Genomic DNA, 19,610 nt, shown 5'->3' with positions numbered 1-19,610 from the left:
ATTATCTCATTAATATAGTAATGAGTAGATGTGGAAGAATGGAATTTTGCATCGTCCTTTACTATTAACAGCAACATTGAGGGAGGGCATTTTCTACGTCTAACGATGTCAGTTTATTTACTTTTTTGGAAGACATGATTTTCAGTGTTTATGTAAGAAGCAAGATTCTTTGAAAAAATGATTTTATCAAATGAGTGTTAAAATTCCTTCCACAGTCAACTATTAGATTTCTCCCAATGCCCCAAGTCAGAATTAATCTCTGTGTGCCCTACAGCATTTTGGTCATACTTCTCTCTGGGAAATTTTTGGTTAACTTTATTATAGCTTCTCATGAACATAACTATCTCACCCACTGGATTATAACCTACATAAAAGTAGGAAAGAATCTTTTCTACCACCTAGCAGTAAGTACCTGAAATAAATACTTTTAAATGAATGAAAAATAAGTTTAATAAGAATTGTCATATTTTACAAGTCCCTATGGGGGAAAATGCAATAGTGTGTAGAATTTGTCTTACCATCCTAACATATGCACCTATGTAGAACATGAAGGGATTCAGTACACTATGGAATTAGGAGAAGATATTGACCCTCAGAGACATGTAAAAAGGTTGATGTAAAACTGAAATATTAAATATCAGATCATGAATCTTGTTTTCCCTAAGTGAATATGAACGAAACCACGCAGGGAATATAGCAGAAACATTAAACATAATGATGTTGAGGAAAAAGAGCATAAGAAATAAAGTCATGGGTAATTGCTTAGGACTGGGAGCTATGTAGTTTTTTTCTAACTGAAAATCAGCAAATGAGTACCCAGGGGAGAAAACTTTGGAGTCATGGGATAGATAACTGCTAGAGGGCCTAGAACCCATGAATAAATCAATCACCAGGATTTGAACCAATGTGATTGTAATTCAGCACTGAAAGAATAAATCTGACTTTCCCTGAGAAATGGAACTAAGAGAAGGAAAGGGAGCGAAATAAGATAATGCATATGGATGAGCCTGTAGTCTCCATTGCCTCCTAGGATGTTTCTAAATCACAAGGACCTTCAAAAACAAAACAAAACAAAATTCTATTGTTTCCTCAATACAGTATAGTATGGTGATTAGGGACCAAAAAAATTGAGGGAAAAAAATCCCAAAGCATGAGTTGAGTGTTCTAGCCTTCTTTTACGGGCACATATAGATAGAAAATCAAGGTCCGTTTGCTATGATGATCATATGGAATCCTTGTGTGTTGCATAAATGGGTATGGTGTGACCTGCAAATTTGTGTTGACATTACCCACTACTTTTTAGAGGAACAAATGATTAATAATATCCTCATTAACCAGCCCAATTAAGAAATGATCTTTCAAGTTTGGAGGTAGAACTTCTATCAGTGCAAAAGATTTGAAAACTCTCTTTTTCACACAATTAATATTAGCTAGGTGATTCTTGCAATGCTTTCATTTCTAGAAAGTATTTGCACTTGATCAATGAGATCTCTCTGAGAACATAGAAGTAAAGTCAATAATATAAACATAGGAACTTCCCTAGTGGTCCAGTGGCTAAGGTGCCATACTCCCAATGCAGGGGGCCAGGGTTCAACCCCTGATCAGAGAACTAGATCCCACATGGCACCACTGAGACCCCACACAGCCAAAAATAAACAAGCAGAAAACAAAACAAAACAAAATAATATGAATGCATAAACTCAAAACAGTCATTCAAAGCACAACTATGCACAGTATACCTCAAAAGAGAATTGCCCTAAATTGAGCTAACGTTGATAGAAAAATTAGATTGTGATGGAAGTAAGAGTTATCAAGGAAAACTTTTTCTCCATCCATTCTGTTTCTAAAGTCCTCTGCTAATATCCAGAGCAACTTCTAAATCATTACAGTTATGAGATGGGCATATTGAATATCAAGTCAGATGTCATTAAATCAAGCATCTCAAATGGGAAAGCCTTATTTCACTTGACAAACATGTTTTCTTTAACCCACACAGTTTTAAAAATGGAACTTGGGTTTATAAAATATGATTTTTCACCTAAATCTAAATTTTGGGCTTCTCTTGAAAAACTCAGACTGGAAATATTGGGACAGCATGTTGCATGATATGACCCTTTTGGGGGTTTTTTGGCCACACCATGGACTTGGGGGATCTTAGTTCCCCAACCAGGGATTGAACTCAGGCCCTTGGCAGTGAAAGTACAGGTCCTAACTACTGGACCATCAGGGAAGTCTCCATTTTCTTTGACATAATGATTTGACATAATTATTTCTTTGAAATAATTCTTAAGAGTTATTTGCAGAGTAGTTGACTCTTTAAATGGGGGATCCAGTTTCCAGTTTGCAAGTTCCAGCATTCATACACAAAGTAAATGGCATTCATTTACATTATCTTCTTCGCCCATTAGACAATGAACTTCAAATTCCTTGAACCAATCTGAACTCCTAGAGACTTTTGTGCAGTTCCTATGAACAAGGACAAATTACCAGCAATTTGATTTCCAGTTAAAATTTGATTTTAATTCAGGTGTATAATGGAGAGTTACTATGTTGACAGTGTAAAATCACTGATGAACAATAATCCTAAGTGTAATAATTACTCTTCTAATAATAAATTCTCATTTTGCATAGCTGTGGATTGAGTTTTATGGCAATTATATTCTGCTATCAATCATTCTACTAACAGGGGCACAGCTAGTTAAAATAAACCATTTCACCATTAAGTACAAATGTATCCCTTTCTGCTTCTCTGACCCATTTTCTTAAGAGAGTGAAGGAGTGGCATTATACCCATTCTGACATTCCGTGATCAGTAGCATCCCAATAATGTTATTTTCTCAAACTTCTCAGAATTAAGAAAATGTTCCACATCTCTATGTCCTCCTCAAACATCTGCATATACATAAATAAATAAAATATATCTTACATGCCAGAAAAATAGAGCCATACACTTGTGGAGGTTTCCCCAGTGGAACTCCCAGGAGGGGTTGAACTCCCAGGAGGTGGGAGTTCAATCCCTGTGTTAGGAAGGTCCCCTAGAGTAGGAAATGCAACCCACTCCAGTGTTCTTGCCTGGAAAATTCCATGGACAGAGGGGCCTGGCAGGTTACAGTCCACAGGGTTGCCTGTGGAGTCAGACATGTCTGAGCACACAGGCACACAAACACTTGTAGAATGTTCAGGAAGGTGATCCAAGGTAATGTAGGAAAGCAATTAATTGTACAGGAGGAGAGAATTGTGTAATCCTTGAGAATCTTCACTGTGAGGATGGGTCCTCAGAGAACTAAGGCATTGCTCAAATGCCAAGATCTAGATTCTGTATCAATTATACTGAATGATTCCAAATGATCAAATTAAAACATGTCACTGTATCCCAGATATCATGGTTTTGCTTCAGAACCAGAACTGCAAGAACGCAACAGAACAAAAATATATAAATATTTTAAAAAGTAACATATTCATCACAACTTGAATACACAAAAACTTGTTCAATTTATACCTGAACTATTTATGTTAAGATATTTACTAAATACAATTGCTTTAGAGAAATATTTTCACTTAAATCCCATAAATGGTTAGCTGGTTTATTTTTTTAACTTTCTATGCTTAGTGTTACTGCATTGCATTTATTTATGATCAGTCTCAAATGGCTTCCCTGGTAGCTCAGATGGTAAAGAATCTGCCTGCAATGTATGAGACCCGAGTTCTATCCCTGGGTTGAGAAGAACCCCTAGAGAAGGGAATGGCTACCCATTCCAGTATTCTTGCCTGGAAAATTCCATGGACAGAGGGGCCTAGCAGGCTACAGTCCATGGACTCACAAAAAGTCAGAGACTGAACGATTGACACTTTCACTTTCATGATCAGTCTTAAAGCACACTACACAGTTAATATGTTCCATTATTTGAAAAACTCATCCTTACCTTTTAAACTGAGTAAGCCAATCATGCAGCCTATTGCACACAACAGTCTTCCATGGAATTTTGTCTTGTTCAAGGGAGCAGCCACTTTCTACACTACATTACCCTTCTTGCTTGTCATACATGATTCCACAAGGTGGAAGGCATCTGGCTCAGAAGCCACGAAATCTACAGTTCGACAAAATCCAAATATAAGTGAAGCGAGAGCACCTAAAACCAGGCTGTTACCAAAACATATGATAGTGCTAAACCTGTCCTGTCAGATTCTCTTTGAAATGTGAAACAAAAGTAGAAGCAGAGAATTATTAACTGGAAAAAATGTTGAAAAAGGATGCAGAAAAGCAATGAGACTGCAAGGACCAGGAAGGCCCATGTGTAAAGAGTAATTTTAACTAATTTTGTACTTGTTTCTTCATTTATAGAAAAATGAATGTGATAACAATAAACATACTTTATGGATCACTTTTTGGTAATTGATGAGATGATACTTGTAGAGCTGGAAGCAAAGAGTCTGGCACATTTTAAATGCTCATAAAAGTTAAGTGCTGCTCATATCACATTACAGTATAAAAGTCATTTAACTCTCTGACTCTACCACTAGGCTCTGAGCTTTTAGAGAGCAGGTACTGTCCTATTTGCCTTTGTATCCTCAGATTCTAGTACAGCACCTGGCACAATGCTTAGCATGTTGCAGGCACTTCAGCATAAGTGTTAATTAGATAAGTGAAGTAAGCATTTTTTTCCCCCTTTACCCATTTTCCTCACTTTTCCCTTTACACCTACCCGTCCATCTCATCATATTTGAGGAACCTGGGAAAACCAGTGTATTCAAAAAGCAAACTGAAGTTCAGTTCCGCTTCTAGATCGTATAAGAATCAACCTTTGACTGATTTTCTTTTTTTTTTTAATTAAAATTTTTATTGAAGTAGAATTGATTTACAATATTGTGTTAGTTTCAAATGTACACTGTGTGTGTGTGTGTGTATATGTGTGTGTGTGTGTATATATATAATTTTCTAATATTATTTTGCATTGTGGTTTATCACAGGATATTGAATATAGTTCCCTCTGCTGTACAAGAGGACTTTGTTGTTTATGAAAGTGAAAGTGAAAGTTGCTCATTCAGGTCTGACTATTTGCAACCCCATAGTCCATGGAATTCTCCAGGCCAGAATACTGGAGTGGGTAGACTTTCCCTTGTCCAGCGCATCTTCCCAACTCAGGAATTAAACCGGTGTCTCCTGCTTTGCAGGTGGATTTAAGAAAACAAGTATAATATGATATTACTTACAAGTGGAATCCAAAATATGACACAAATGAACATTTCTATGAAACTGACATAAACTCACAGACAAAGCGAGCAGACCTGTGGTTGCCAAGGGTGGGGATAGGGAAAAGACGGTTTGGGAGTTTGGGATTAGCAGATGCAAATTTAGGACAGATATAAACAGCAAATTCATGAACTGTTCCATATTTTTTGGCTTCCCTCATAGCTCAGTTGACTGATTTTCTATACTACAATCGCATAGACTTCAAGTGGTCCCAACCAGATCTCACAGTTAATACTCAGAGCCTGGAGGACAGATGGGGAGTGTAGACAAGGCCTGGTCTTAATGAAATGAGAAAGAATAATCACTACCTATCAGCTAGATTCCCAATAAAGAAAAAGCAGAACACAAAATTTCAGAATTTTATGACTAGAAATATCTTTAGAGTTCATTTGGTTCATGACTTTGACTTTATAGGTGAAGAAACTAAGATCTGAATAAGAGAAATAATTTGCAAGATATCACAGGACCTGAGACTGAAATATGTGACCCCTGATGGCTATAATGATCCTTCCTCTGTACCGCAATGCAGAGCAGTACATTATGCCTGTTCTTAGTGTATACTAATATGGTATATTTAGACTGTTATAATAGTAGGACAAAGTATAAATTCATGGCCTTAGATTTTAATTTGTTAGAGGTAAGCAGCTGCCTAGTATATCCTTTGGGAGAAAATTATCCCAGCATTAACGATGCTGTCTTTTATCATTGTCTGTAAATGTACTAAAATATTTATTAATGAATATCACAGATGTCAACCAGAATGGAAAACTAATAGCCTATATTGCTTTAATTTATTTGATTTACACATATTGTCAGAAGCAACCTTTATAGAGGAACATATAATAATTAAGCACTTGTCAGAATGGCTAAATGTCACTATAAAATAAACTAGCAGTCCAAGTCTTGGGAAAATTTTGATGTCACTAGTCCTAGGAAGGGAAGCTTTTGAAGCACCATATTTGCAAAATATAGCCAGCGTGGCAGATTAATAGAATCAACAGGTTTCACATATGGAGCTAAGGCTAGTGGATTAGGCAAAAATACAAGCTAGTTTTTGGAAATAAGTAACTAAATTTTAGGAGCAATATGGATAAGAACGGATACTTTAGTGAAGGGTCCAAATCATAGTTAAATGATAGTTTTTGTTTCTATCCCCCTTTGTGTTCCTTTTCCTTTTTTTTCTTTGTTTTTCACAAGAACCCCAAGAATTATCTAACCATCTGTGGCACTTTTTGTATTCTCTTTCCTTTCTCCATCTCATAACCAACTCTATTAGGGGATCATTAATTTTATAAAAGAAAAATGTTTCTTTGTAACATTTTTAAAATCATTTTATCACTTGTGTCATGTTTTAGCCCACTTGAAAGCTTTACTCAGAGAGAGTCAGTAGTTAATCTTCTCTAGTTCTAGGGCTACTCGTGAATTTTCAGAGATATTGCTTCTTAGATGGAACATGCCAGAGATAAAAGTTCTGGAAATTTCCTGTGGATAATGATGTGATGCTGCTATGTTTCACATCATAATTAATCATTTATTTTTAAATTAATGAGGGTACAATATTTTATTCTCTCCTTATTATGTAACTCTGTAAAAGTAAATTAACAGGTGAGTTAAAAGGGATTCTGCTTCTAACCATGATGGAGTCACCAGCAGTTATTACTCCTTCCACAAACAACTATAAAATTGGACAAAATATATGAAGCAATGGCTTCTAAACACCAGAAAACAAATATGGTGGAATAGTAATCCTTGAGAAGGGAAACATATGAAGTAAACCCCAAGTTTATCCTCTGTTTCTGTATGAGGTAATTTTTCAAACTATGACCCTGGGAGTCAAGCCCAACCAAAATCCTGCATCTCACTGAAGTTACAGAGTCTGAAATAGTTGAAACTTTCAGGGCATGAAACCATAGATGAGAGACCTGCAGGAGTTCGCAAGTTGCAAGAAAGACAACAGTCTGAATGGGTAATTTCTAAACATTCATGGCCATTGGCTGGGTTGCCTACATACAGAGTTCAGCTCCAAGATGCCTATCAGAGAACTCCCTGTAGGTTCATAGTTGTGGGTCTGTGAAGAAAATGGAGACACCTGAGGTTGTGGGTTCTGAGACATATTGAAGGTACAGTCTGCTCATGGTGAAATAACCTCACAGAAAACATCAGGCTTCAGTGGAGACTGAAGAAAGGCCATACTCTAAAAATAAGTGAAGAAAGAAAGAAAGTGAAGTCGCTCAGTCGTGTCTAACTCTTTGTGACCCCATGGACTGTAGCCTACCAAGCTGCTCCCTCCATGGGATTCTCCAGGCAAGAGTACTGGAGTGGGTTGCCATTTCCTTCTCCAGAGGATCTTCCCAACTCAGGGATCAAACCGGGGTCTCCCACATTCCAGGCAGACGCTTTAACTTCTGAGCCACCAGGGAAGCTGCCACCATATGTTAAATGGCCATAAAACTGAGGATAAAACTGGAAAGAAAAAAAAACTATCATGGTAAATAATAAACCCAAACCTGCCAGATCAAGAGCAATTTATTCATCTGCCAGAAAAATCCAGTACCTAGTTAAATAAGTCAACATAACCTAAATTCACAGCATATTATTTATAATATCCAGTGTACAATAAAAATATTAGTAGACAAAGACGCAAAATGAGGTAACAATTAGGAAAAACACAAGTCAACAATATCTGATCCTATTATGATTCCAGAAGTTATCGTTATCAGAAAATAACTTTACACCAGCATTTATAAGTATGTTCACATATTTTAAAGAAAAAAGAAAGATTAAACATGGATAGGGTACATCACATTAGAAATGGAAACACCACAAGATAAAATGGAAATTTGAGTACAGCGCAATATCTATGAACCAACATTTATAGTAGTATTGAATATAAAATAATGTTTTTCTGCTGAGATATGACTTTAAAAAACATATTTATAGCTCTATCTTCTAAACTTATACTGATTTCCTAGCCATTATATTAAGGAAAGTAAAAATAATTATAAAAATTACAAATAAAGAAGTAAAATTATCTTTTTAGCAGATGTCATGGTCATTTACATGGAAAATCTGAGGAATAGAAACTAAAATCCTACTAGAAGATGTCACTTCAAAAAGATCAGAAGATACTATGTTATTTTTAAGTCACTAAATCCTGTCTGACTCTTTGCAACCACATAGACTACACTATACCAAGATTTTCTGTCTTCTACTATCTCCCAGAGTTTGCTCAAATTCACATCCATTGAGTCAGTGATGCCATCCAACAATCTCATCCTCTGCCACCCCTTTCTCCTCCTGCCCTCAATCTTTCCCAGCATCAGGGTCTTTTCCAATGAGTTTGCTCTTTGCATCATGTGGCCAAAGCATTGGAACTTCAGCTTCAGCCTCAGTCCTTCCAGTGAATATTCAGGACTGATTTCCTTTAGGATTGACTGGTTTGATCTCCTTGCAGTCCAAGGGACTCTCAAGAGTCTTCCCCAACACCACAGTTCAAATCATCAATTTTTCAGTGCTCAGCCTTCTTTATGGTCCAACTGTCATGTCTATACATGACTACTGGAAAAACCATAGCTTGACTATATGAACCTTTATCAGCAAAGTGATGTCTCTGCTTTCTAGTACTCTGTCTAGGTTTGTCCAGTTCTCTATCTAGGAGAAGGAAATGGCAACCCACTCCAGTCCTCTTGCCTGGAAAACTCCATGGACAGAGGGGCCTTGTAGGCTACAGTCCATGGGGTTGCAGAGTCGGACACAACTGGGCGACTTCAATTCACTTCACTTCACTTTACCTCTAGGTTTGTCATAGTTCTCCTTCCAAAGAGCAAGTGTCTTAATTTCATAGCAGTTACAGTCTGCAGTGATCTAGAAATCTAAGAAAATAAAATCTGTCACTGCTTCCACTTTTTCCTCTTCTTTTGTCTGTGAAGTGATGGGCCCAGATGCCATGATCTTAGTTTTTTGAATGCTGAGTTTCAAGCCAGCTTTTTGCTGTCCTCTTTCACCCTAATCAAGAGGCTACTTAGTTCCTCTTAACATTCTGTCATTAGAGTGGAATTATCTGCATATTGAAGATTGTTGATACAATACATCATTTCATCATGTACATACATGTACATCATTGTATGTACATACCATGCACCATTTCACATGATGTATTCTGCATAGAAGTTAAATAAGCAGGTGATAATATACAGCTTTGTTGTACTCCTTTGCCAATTTTGAACCAGTACATTGTTCAACGTCCAGTTCTAACTTTGCTTCTTGACCCACATACAGGTTTCTTAGGAAGTTTCTTAGATAAGTTGGTCTGGTATTCCCATCTCTTTAAGAATTTTCTAGTTTGTTGTGATTCACACAGGCAAAGGCTTCAGCTTAGTCAGTGAAGCAGAAGCAGATGTTCTTCTGTAATCCCCTTGCTTTCTCTATGATCCAAAAAATGTTGGCAGTTTGATCTCTGGTTCCTCTCCCTTTTCTAAACCCAGTTTGTACATCTAGAATTTCTCTGTTCATACACTGGTAAAGCCTAGTTTGATGGATCTTTAGCATAATCTTACTATCATGTGAAATGAGTACAATTATGTAGTAGTTTGAACATTCTTTGGAATTACCCTTCTTTGAGATTGGAATGAAAACTGACCTTTTTCAGTTCTGTGGCCACTGCTGAGTTTTCCACATTTGCTGGCATATTGAGTGCAGTACTTTTAATAGCATCACCTTTCAGGATTTTAAATTGCTCAGCTAGAATTCCATCGCCTCCCACTAGCTTTTTTTGTAGTATTGCTTCCTAAGACCAACTTGATTTCACACTCCAGGATATCTAGCTCTAGGTGGATATACGCCACTGTGGTTATACAGGTTATTAAGACACTTTTGTATAGTTCTTCTTTGTATGCTTATAAAGATTAGGTATATTTCTACATTTTTAACAATTAGTAATTGAAATTTAAATAGTTAATATCTTTTATAGCAACATCTAAAAACATGAAATATATGATAATAATAACAAAACATGCACAATTCCTATTCACTGAAACTACAGAAATTCTGAGAGAGCTTTAAAAAGACATAAAGCAATGTGGAGATGCACCATGCTTGGAGAATTAAAAGACAGTATTGTTAAAGTACAAATTCTTCAAAAATGAAATATCCTCCCAAACAAAATTTCAGTATATTTTTGAAGAAATTGATAAATTAATTCTAAAATATATATGGAAGTTCAAAATGAATGCAACTTCTACCCTTACTATAAGGCTGCAGATGTCTATATAATGTGGTATTGACATTAGTATAGCTAAATGTATCAATGGATAAAAATAACAAAGTAGACCCTGCATGTAGGCTCAACTGACTTCTATTACTCATATTTTAAAAAATTATTGAAATATAATTGCTTTACAATGTTGTATTATTTTCCATTGTACAACATTGCTAATCAGCCAGATGTATACATATATCCCCTCCCTTTTGATCCTGCCACTCTCCCATTCCACCCCTCTAGGTCATCGCAGAACATTGAGCTGAGTTCCCTGTGCTATACAACAGCTTCCTACTAGCTTTTTAATAATTTTGATATTTTGATGTTTTCAAAAAACAATAAAGATAAACAATTAATCAGAATTTAACAAAATTAACTTTTAGAATAAAGAAAATTTAACCTTAGAATAAGAGTATCCTTAGAAAATTTTCAATTTTCCTCCTCAACATTATTTTTCAAAAGTCAACTCTTTAAAATCTCGAAAAGCAATAAAGAATCTTAAGCATCTAAGTACCCATTTCAAAGCTCACTTAATGGAGTTCATATAGAGATTATAAGCAGTGTGATATGGAAAAATAAAGCAGCATCAAATATGGCACTATATATAAAACTGGGTAAGTCACATATCAACTAGAGATTTAGATCAAGTCAAAACACTGTGCTTGCTGATAAAGTCCATCATAAGAAGTAAAAAATAACTCAGTTTGGGTCAATTCTGATGTAAAATTCCAAAGCAAGCTAAACTTTTCTAATATGGAATACCAATACCTGGATGATAACTCCAGGAACGAGTCTCCACTAAGATAGCATCTAAAATCTAATTATACTGTCCAGAAAAAATAAAGTATCCCAGTGTAATGAGGAGTCCTATTGGATATTCATCACCACCCAATGCTTAATACAATGGTCTGAAGAGGGCATGTTTTCCCTACACTAGCATACCTTTTACACCTACTACCAGGTAAAGCTGGTAGCCTTATTGCTTGGTGCTACAAGTAGTTTCTGGTCCAATGCTAGAGCAGAGTTCTTTTCATATAATATAGGAAACAAGGTTACACTGTCTACTCCATATATAACTTTTGCTTGAGTATTGGAATGAGGGCATCCCTGTCCGCTAATTGTGCTTATTACTTCATTTAAATTTTAAAGGAAATTCTAGCTCAACATGACTTCCTGGAGATGGTATATTTAGAATCAGAAACGGGCCCTCTCCAAGGGAAAACTGAAGGTAACTGGAGTCCTCTGACTGAGTACTTTGCCAATTTAGGGGCACTAAATGCAGCTGAGTTGTGGGCTAATTAAATTTTAGCATGGTATGGCTTATGAGAAAGTACATAAAACTCTGCACAGTGAAGCAATTAGATGAAGCAGCCAAGAACAAAACCCAGATTCATAAGATATGGACTATATTCATCCAGTGTGGCTGAGTCATTTCCTGAAGGCTATCTTCATTCTACTCAGGAGCCCATACAGTGAAATTTTATTTTCATTATGTAGTCTTTAGGTATATAATTTCTATTTCTTTTTTTATAAATTCTATTTATTTGATGAAGCTTTCTATGTTCACATGTGTTGCAAGAGAATTTGAAGCTGATTTTTGAACCATTTTTATGATGGCTGCTTCAAAATTCCAAATATGAAATAGTTCCAACATCTGATTCATTGTGATATTGGTGTCTGTTGATTGTTTTCACTCATTCAAGTTGTGCTTTGTCTTCTGGACATTTTGGATATTATACTATGAGATTTTGGATACATGAGAAATAAAAATACATACATATAAAAATAAATTTTACACAAACGCTCATAGCATTCAGTTATACTAGTCCAAAAATGAAAATCACAAGATGTTTCCCATATGATAAGGAATATCAAACATGGTATATTCATGTAGTGGAAAAATGATTAGCAATAAATCAAAATACAAGTGAGTTACAGACACATCCTGTAACATGGATGCATCACAAAAACACTACTTTGAGTGACAAAAGGTACAAAAGAGTGCCTACTGTGTGTCATTTATATAAAGTTCAAGAACAAGATAAGGTAGTAGGAATCAGAAACATGGCTGACTATGTGGATGAGAGTTGACTGACTATGGACACAGAGGATCTTTCTGAAGTGATGAAAATATTGTAAATTCTTATGGAGACTCGAACTACTTGAATATACATTTGTCAAAACTCATTAACTTGTACACTTAAGTTCTACTCAATTCATTGCAGGTAAATTTTCCCTCAATGAAAAAAGCTTCAAAAATATATAAAAATAATAAACAACTGATATATTAGGGAAACTATTTCATTAAAAATCTTAGGCAAAGGAATTACTTTGTAGTCTTTGGAAGTATTATGTCAATCCCTTCTTTTCTTAGCATAGTGTTCTGCCCCCCTCCATGGCATCAATATCAGAAAACTAATAACAAGTGATTAAAGAAAAATGATGCTGTCTCTCTCCAACTCCCTACTACCAACCCCTGTTGCCCCATCTCTGCATTTTCCCATATATTCTTTAAGAAATACATACTATGATATTGCTGAGGAGATCATAGGCATTGGATTATGTAGGCAACAGCAATGCAAGCTCATTTTGATGATTAAGTTAAAAATTCAGTGTAATAAATAAATAATATTAGGTAGATTCAAATAGGCAACTTAAAGGCAACAGAGTCCCTAGGCTAAACTGCAGTCTTTATAAAATGTTTAAGTAGTACTGCTCAGAGAATGATATTTACATGTATGAAGGAAGAATATATCACAAAAAGACAGAAAAGAATATGGTTCATTTCACCTTACTTCTACTAAATGGCTGTTTTTGTTTGTGTTTTTCTGCCTTGGTGAACAACACCAGCCAGAAATATAACAAGGAGCATACCAGTTGTTGGTGTGTCTGTCATGCTACCTCAAAAATCCTTTAGCTATTCTAGAATGATTGTCTCTTTATTCTGTGGCCCAGGCTTCATCATCTAAGGTGGAGGTCAAAAGGCAGGTTTCAGACCTTCCACTTATTCACACAGTAGGTTATGTTCCTAGCTATTAACCTCAAACATTAGCATTTATTGTTAATCTTATCCAATTCTGAGAAATAAATTGCCTTTCTACAGAGGGAAAATAGAACACTTATGAGGAAAACATCTTGGGCAACTTTCCACAATGCAATTGCAATAGTTATGTATAGTGATAAATCCTATATAAAGCCAGTCACTATAATAAATCCAGATATTGGAGATATTATTGCTGTCATAATCACAGAATTAAGAGGTAAAAGGTATATTGAGTTATCTAAAGAAAATCATCCTTGTGTAAATAACAGCAACTGTTCAAACACATATGCTGTTAAAATCTTTATGCCATAGCTCACTGGTCTTTAGACAAACCTACTTTTTTGTTTTGATGATTATTTTTTCAGTAAGGCTGAAAATTTACATCATTTTCAAAATCAGGTACCCAAATGACCATAATTGGTAAAGCTTCTATTGCAGAGCAAACCAAGAAATACTTCATTAAACTTAAAATAGACCAGGGAAGAATAGAGATAAGGAAGCAGAACTAGACTTTCATCCTCATGCTGACTGCATAAAGACCTACGTGGAAAACGTGTAACCTGATTGTCTCAGTGAGTGCATTTTGTGTAAATTCTATGGGTATCCCAGGCTTACTCAACATGTTACCTGTCCTTATGCAAAGAATGTTTTGTGGGCACTGGAATTATACCAGATTTGTTATAATCTGGTAATGTGCCTTTTAACATGGAAGCTTCACTAGAAATGAGCAGTTATTTGAAGACTGACTGGGTGACCTTAATAAAAGCAAATCTCTTTGATCTGAAGCTAGTACACTTTCCAGTGGTAATTCTGTTCCCTCTGGATGGAGAGCTCAGTCCTAGATCCTAAGAAATAAATATTGAAATAATGATATAATTGTTTACTGTTGGAGTTTTGGCACCTTCAACACTGTCACTCTACTACATAATCATCAGAGAGGGTCACACAAGCTTGAATGATTGGTTTTAAAGAAGAAAAGTGATCATTCTGCATAGCTGGTTAGAAGAAGGAAAAATAATTTTTTTCCTTTATCATATCCCAATCCTGCCACAGAAGAATTATTTTTTAATATGCTTGCTATTTTTTGTATAACATTGCTAATGCCAAAGCTTTAAACTTAATATAAATATATATATATATTTATATATATATATATATATATATATATTCCCTTATCGGGGGCTGGGGGGTCTTCCCAACACAGTGATTGAACCCAAGTGTTCTGCATTGCAGGAAGATTCTTTACCATCTGAATCACTAGAGAAGCAAATAAATATATATAGAGAGAGAGATGGAAAGATATTTAAATACTTGGATAAGCAAAAAAAACAAAAAAAAGAAAGAAAAATTGAATAAGTAAATAAGTGCAGTTTGTATTTGGAAGGTCTTTCCCGAACATCACATATAAGAGTGATATCCCTAATTTTACTAGTAGTAGGATGCTTCTGAACTGTGGTGTTGGAGAAGACTCTTGAGAGTCCCTTGGACTGAAAGGAGATCCAACCAGTCCATCCTAAAGGAGATCAGTCCTGGGTGTTCATTGGACGGACTGATGCTGAAGCTGAGACGCCAATACTTTGACCATCTCATGCGAAGAGTTGACTCATTGGAAAAGACCCTGATGCTGGGAGGGGTTGGGGGCAGGAGGAGAAGGGGACGACAGAGGATGAGATGGCTGGATGGCATCACCAACTCGATGGCCATGAGTTTGAGTAAACTCCGGGAGTTGGTGATGGACAGGGAGGCCTGGCGTGCTGCGATTCATGGGCTCACAAAGAGTCGGACACAACTGAGTGACTGAACTGAGTGTTTCAGCAAAAAAATATGTTTGTGGCCATCCGTAGTAAGTATGCTGACATTGACATGGCCAATGTTAATACGTCTATGTTGGACCTGTACTTCAGTAAGACCTACAAAATGAGTAAGGTCAGTGTAATGATGTCTTCTAGACACTGCATCATATCATCCTGATTTCTTAGATAACTTTTATTATCTGTTTCTCTCAAGTTTATTATCTACCATTTACAGTAGAGAAGACACTTGAATTTCACTATGATGCCATACTCAAAATATTTCTCTAACATAAACACTTATTAAATATTTGTGAAGAGAAAGCGTTGACAATGTTCAGTCAGTTCTGGAAAAGAATGGTGTATGGGTGAGTGAGGAGAAATCCAGATAGAATATCTGTTTCTATGCTCCCTAACTTTTAACCACTCATAATTGCCTAAATATCACTCATTTATATTATTATAGGTAACATAACTTGTCCTTCTTCCTCACTAATTACAAGTTACAGAATCTTTGGACGTCTTTAAAGATTTTCCAGTCCGGGGAACTGCATTGGTGGAGGACATCACTGTCTGTTAAACCTGGACTGATTCAGAAATCTAGTGATAAGGTGTTATTTTAGAGTAAGTTCTTGTTCCCGAACTCTCTCCATAATCTGTCATATACAAGTCTGATTTTTCTGGAAAAGCAGAACAGAGAATAACTACTTGAACCATAGTAAATTCTTTTTTTTTATATAGTAAATTCTATAAGTTAATGCCATCCTGTGGGATAACTGAGGACAACTAGCTGATCTTCCCTGACAACAACCTTTGTTTACAAAAAATAATGTTTGCTTAGTTAGTTCAGTTCAGTCACTTAGTCATGTCTGACTCTTTGTGACCCCATGAACTGCAGCACGCCAGGCTTCCCTGTCCATCACCAGCTCGCAGAGCTTGTTCAAACTCATATCCATCAGTCAGTGATGCCAGACAACCATCTCATCCTCTGTTGTCCCCCATTCCTCCTGCCTTCAATCTTTCCCAGCATCGGGCTTTTTTCCAATGAGTCAGTTCTTCCCATCAGATGGCCAAAGTATTGGAGCTTCAGCATCAGTCTTTCCAATGAATTTTCAGAACTGATTTCCTTTAGGATTGACAGGGTGGATGTCCTTTAGTCCAAGGGAATCTCAAGAGTCTTCTCCAATACTAAAGTTAAAAATCATCAGTTCTTCGGCACTCAGCTTTCTGTACAGTCCAACTCTCACATCCATACATGCCCACTGGAAAAACCATAGCTTTGACTAGACAGACCTCTGTCAGCAAAGTAATGTCTCTGCTTTTTAATATGCTGTCTAGGTTGGTCATAATTTTTCTTCCAAGGAGCAAGTGTCTTTTAATTCCATGGCTGTGATCACCATCTGCAGTGACTTCAGAGCCCAAAAAAATAAACTCTGTGACTGTTTCCATTGTTTCCCCATCTATTTGCCATGAAGTGATGGGACCGGTTGTCATGACATTTTTTTGAATGTTGAGTTTTAAGCCAGATTTTTCACTCTCCTCTTTCACTTTCATCAAGAGGTTCTTTAGTTCTTCATTTTCTGCCATAAGGATGGTGTCATGTGCATATATGAGGTTATTGATATTTCTCCCAGCAATCTTGATTTCAGCTTATGCTTCATCCAGCCCAGCATTTCACATGATGTACTTGGCATATAAGTTAAGTAAGCAGGGTGACAATATACGGCCTTGATGTACTCCTTTCCCAATTTGAAACCAGTCCATTGTTCCATGTCCAGTTCTAACTGTTGTTTCTTGACCTGCATACAGATTTCTCAGCAGGCAGATAAGGTGGTCTGGTAGTCCCATCTCTTGAAGAATTTTTGACAGTTTGTTGTGATATACACAGTCAAAGGCTTTAGCGTAGTTGATGATGCAAAAATAGATGTTTTTCTGGAATTCTCTTGCTTTTTCGATGATCCAACAGATGTTGACAATTTGATCTGTGGTCCCTCTGCTTTTTCTAAATCCAACTTGAACATCTGGAAGTTCTCAGTTCAAGTACTATTGAAGCCTGGCTTGGAGAATTTTGAGCATTACTTTGCTAGCATGTGAGATGAATGCAATTGTGTGGTAGTTTGAACATTCTTTGGCATTGCCTTTCTTTGGGATTGGAATGAAATAATAGTTGTAGCACTGTATTAAAACTCACTTCAGAAAACCAATTGTACACATGTATATATTGTATGAATTATACTGTATATTGCATACACATACCTATATAAGTATAAATGTATACATTTATATTTTAAGTGATCTTTGATTACAACTTTTAATAGTGTCATAATGGCTTTTGAGGAAAGTAAAAATTTTACCAAATTAAACATTCATACCAATACTGAGAAACACCAGTTTTCAAGAATGGAGTCATAATCAAAGTAGCTTCCTGTTGCAGCACAGAACATGATGGGAATATATGTTGAATGGCCATCTCAAACAGAAGCTTATAGGACCTGAAATTATTAAACTCTTGAAACACAGTAAATCATGACCAAATAGAAACAGCATACCACCAAGTATCCACCAACAGATGAATGGACAAAATATGTGATGAAATATTACTCGGCCATACTTTTGCCATTTGCAGCAATGTGGATAGACATAGAGTGGATGGACTTTATGCTTACTGAAATAAGTCAGACAGAGACATCTGTTGTATACATCACTTCTCTGTGGAATCTAAAAAATGAAAACAAATGTGTATAGCAAAACTGAAACAAATGTAGAAAACAAACGAGTGGTGAACAGTAGAAAAAGGGTAGAGGAGAAGGAAAAAATAGTAGAAAAATAGGAGTACGGGATTAAGAGATGTAAACAAGTATGAGTAAAATAGATAAGCAACAATGATACATTGTTTAGCACAGGGAAATATAGACATTAGTTTGTATTAACTTTTAAAGGAGTATAATCTGTAAAAATACTGAATCACTATTATATATACCTGCAGCTAATACTTTAACTCAACTATACGTCAGTAAGGGGGCTTCACTGATAACTCAGTTGGTAAAGAATCTGCCTGCAATGTGGGAGACCTGGGTTCGATCCCTGGGTTGGGAAGATCCCCTGGAGAAGGGAAAGGCTATCCACTCCAGTATTCTGACCTGGTCACAAAGAGTCGGACACCACTGAGCAGCTTTCACTTTCACTTTTCATACATCAATAAAAAATAAAATAGAATAATAAAAAAATCATACCCATTAGCAGTCACTCCTCATTCCTCCCTTCCCCCAACATCTGAAAATCACTAATCTACATCTGTTCTATAGCTTTTTTTTTAATCTATTCTTCAGTTTTATATATATCTGAGTTGTTTCCACTTTTTGGCTATTATGAATAATGTTCTTGTGAATATTTGTTCACAAATTTTTCTGTGGACATATATTTTTCATTTTTCTTGGGTATATACTGAGGAGTAGAATAGCTGTGTCATATGGTAAATCTAAATCTCAGCTTAAATTTTTGAGAAATTGCTGAACTTTTCTCCAAAGTATTCAAAACACTTTACAATGCTGCCAGCAGTTGTGTGTATGTGTGCTAAATCACTTCAACTGTGACTAGCAATATGAGGGCTCCAATTTTGCCACATCAAATCAACACTTGTTATTGTCTTTTTCTGAATATTTAAAATTTGTAGCCATCCTTGTGAGTATGAAGTGACATCTCATTGTCATTTTGATTTACATTTGTCCCAGTAAACCTCTAGCATTTTTTCATATGCTTACTGGCTATTTTATATATTATTTAGCGAAATAATGTATATTGATATATATTGAAATGCTTTGTCCATTTTTGATCGTGTTGTTTGTTATTTGTCAGTTTTAAGTGTTCTTTGTATATTTTTGATGCAAGTCCTTAATCAGATATGTAACTGCCAAATATTTTCTTGCAGGCAATGTGTTGTCTTTTTACTTTTTTGAGTGTGATTTAAAACACAGAGTTTTTAATCTATGACAGATGGGTAAATGAAGATGCAGCTAGAATATGGTCCACTTGTGAGCAAGCAAGAACAATGAAAGTAGTTGATACAAAATCATGCTGAGAAAGGCCTACTCTCACACTTCTTCCTTTAATCATCTCAATGTGGCATATTGTATATCTGTGCCACTAGCTTGAAGCAATTTTTAATCCATTCACCATCTTTTGTCACCTCTATTACATCTTCTAGTAATTGAGAATATCATGTTTGACACTTTTTATATAGCTAGCTTCTGGAAATAATATGTTATGAAT

The sequence above is a fragment of the Odocoileus virginianus genome, chromosome 31, assembly GCF_023699985.2.
Source record: "Odocoileus virginianus isolate 20LAN1187 ecotype Illinois chromosome 31, Ovbor_1.2, whole genome shotgun sequence".
In the NCBI taxonomy this organism is placed as follows: domain Eukaryota; kingdom Metazoa; phylum Chordata; class Mammalia; order Artiodactyla; family Cervidae; genus Odocoileus; species Odocoileus virginianus.
Note: the sequence above shows the minus strand (reverse complement) of the source record.